This window comes from Choloepus didactylus, chromosome 10 (assembly GCF_015220235.1).
Source record: "Choloepus didactylus isolate mChoDid1 chromosome 10, mChoDid1.pri, whole genome shotgun sequence".
In the NCBI taxonomy this organism is placed as follows: Eukaryota; Metazoa; Chordata; class Mammalia; order Pilosa; family Megalonychidae; genus Choloepus; species Choloepus didactylus.
The window spans coordinates 119,896,365-119,899,282 of record NC_051316.1 but is presented as its reverse complement, the minus strand read 5'-3'; the positions used below and the strand labels follow the sequence as shown (position 1 = coordinate 119,899,282).

General features: G+C 40.0%; 1 pseudogene; it reads left to right on the top strand.

Moving 5' to 3' along the window:
- On the top strand, positions 1-944 carry LOC119545368 (annotated as a pseudogene).
- Positions 945-2,918: the final 1,974 nt, after the last annotated feature.

Below are 2,918 nucleotides of genomic sequence, written 5' to 3'. Positions count from 1 at the left end.
ATGGAAAGGACCAATGATTCGTCTGGACAGAATTCATCCTGGTCGGGCTCTCTGCCCACCCAAAGGTCCAGGCACTTCTCTCTTGCTGGTTTTATGGATGTACCTGATGATCCTGCTGGGAAATGGAGTCCTCATCTCAGTAATCATCTATGATTCACATCTGCACACCCCCATGCCCTTCTTCCTCTGCAATCTTTCCTTCCTGGCATATGCTACACAAGCTCCTCTGTCCCACTAACTCTTGACAGCCTCCTGACAGTAAGGAAAAGTGTTTCCTTCTCTGGGTGCTTCTCTCCTATGCCATGGGGGCCAACAAATGTGTCCTCTTGGGCATGATGGCATTTGACCGCTACGTGGCCATCTGCTACCCACTGAGGTACCCCAACATCATGAGAAAGGCTGCCTATGTGCCCATGACAGCTGGGTCCTGGGTCCCTGGGCTAGTGGACTCCATGGTGCAGACATCTCTCACAATGCAGTTACCATTCTGTGCTAATAACGTCATTCACCACTTTGTCTGTGAAATCCTGGCTGTCCTGAAAATGGCCTGTGCTGATATTTCAACCAATGTGGTCAGCATGGTGGGCTCAACTCTGCTTCTTCTGGTTATTCCATTCCTAGTAATTTCCATGTCTTACATTTTTATTGTTGCCACAGTTATGAAGATACCTTTTAGTGAAGGAAAATGTAAGGCTTTCTCCACCTGCTTAGCCCACGTGACAGTGGTGATTATATTCTATGGAACCATCTTCTTCATGTATGTAAAGCCCAAGTCTAAAGATGGTGTTGGAAGAGATAAAGAAGATACCACTGAAGCCCTCATCTCTCTCTTCTGTGGAGTAATCACCCATCTGCTTAACCCCCTCATCTATAGTCTGAGGAACAAGGATGTGAAGGCTGCAGTGAAGAACATGCTGGATGGGAAACTCTTCTCTGTGGAGTAGGAGCTGACTGTGGGACTCGGCATTCAGAATTGTGGCAGACATGAAATTCAGAAAGGGGAAATCCCATGTGTCGTTCAAAACCATATGACAGAGATATTTTGTTCCTGTTGTTATTATTAGTTTTCTGTTCAACTAAACATGGTCAGGATTGTAAAATATGTGGAAATACAAAATGCTAAAAATACCTCAAGAATCTCCAGTGAGAATGAATCACTTTTTAAACTTTAGAAGGTAAACAAGGTAAAAGTTGCCCTAAAAAAATCTTTTGTGCCCTATAAGTGAGTACATGATTAATTATGCAGTATTAATAATCAACACATGACATTGTAGTACATATTCACTTTTAATTTTTAATTACTTTACTGTTTCTGTCTCCCAAGCTTATCAGATCCCTGCTGTTAGGAACCTGTGTGTTTATTACCCTCCAGCCTCCCAAAGGCCTAGAACAGAGTCTGGCATATTTTAGGTGCTCAGTAAGTATTTTTTGAATAAATAAATGAGTCTCATAATTTATGAAACCAGAAATGGATGGCTGTCATGATGAGGTAATATGTTATTCAAAAAGAGTTGACTAAATATATTATTTTCAAAATGAACTATATTGACATTGTGTCATATGAATAGCAGTCGATAGGGCATTGCCTTTTATTTGTGTGTGTGTGTGATGTGTACTGTAATGCAGAGGAACAACTTTATCCACCAGCTACCACAGCTTTTCTGAGATTGGTCACATAATAAGACTAAAACAGCTTAAAGAGTTCCCTGATATTGCACCCTAAGTTTTAACCTAATAAAATACACACTACATGGTAGCAGCGGTTCCTCTTGGATTTGAGAAGGGACTAGGTTGTAATTAGACCTTTTTTCTTCTGCATTCATCACAATATCTATCAAATGGCAAGCAGGTGACTGACAAAAGTTATAGTATGAGGGCAAGCAATGGCCAAGGAGAAAGGACCAAGCTGCTCTATGGACTGAGGAGCTTCGTGGTTTGGAGGATTGGAGACAAAGACAGAGAGGCCCAAGAGGGAGATCATCTTTATTGACTGAAGGTTGGTTCCATGTGACTGCACCAATCTGGAGAATGAAAGTTCCACTTCCATTGAGGAAATTGAGTCAGATATGCCAATAAAGGAAAGAAGCACTCTTCTTTATGGAAATATAGAATACAAATATAAAGTAAAAGACTGTACCTACTTCTAACTTGTAAGGGAAATTCCATAATATCTTCCTGTCTTGTTAATAGGTAATTATTGGTATTTGATTAGTTTGAGTTAATCCATGCATAGCCATTGGATATTTAATTAATATTAGTGTTGGATATGCTTTAATTGGTCATAAAGCATTAGTAGGCACAAATTGTCTCCTACTTTTTATGGAACAACTTGACTTTTCTATTTTCTCAGCTTAAACCCACTTTCTATTTTCTGCTTTGCGAGTTAGAGTCATGACACCAAAAAACATTTTTCCCTTTCCAGCTGGCTTCCATCAGACTCTACCAAAAGAGACAGAAGGAGATTTGAAGATTTGGCAAAGATATGGGACTTGCCTCTAACTTGTTTCCTGTTCCTGTCAGCATCACCCAGCTGTGGTTTTCCATTAGGGAAGTGGCAGCTGCTCAGCTGCTTCCAGTGTTGGTTTCAGTTTGCATTTTTTCCATACTCCTGAACCAGGAGCCTACCATTGCCAGATCTTCAGAGGTTGGAGTCTGTCGTTTAGCTTTCACTTCTGGTAAATTAACAGTACCATGAAGACTTTATCTTGAGGTGTCTTTAAATGAGATATTAATATACAATTCTCTGCTTGAGAGATGCAGTGAATCAGAAGACTGAACAACAGATTTGGTCAGACTATCATTTCCATACACAACTAAATATCAGAAGGAACTGGAGAAGACATTCATTTTTCTTCTGAAGATGTTTTCTTATTTCTAAAATGTAGATTATGAGTCTCTTTAGCATATCTAAAATAGCA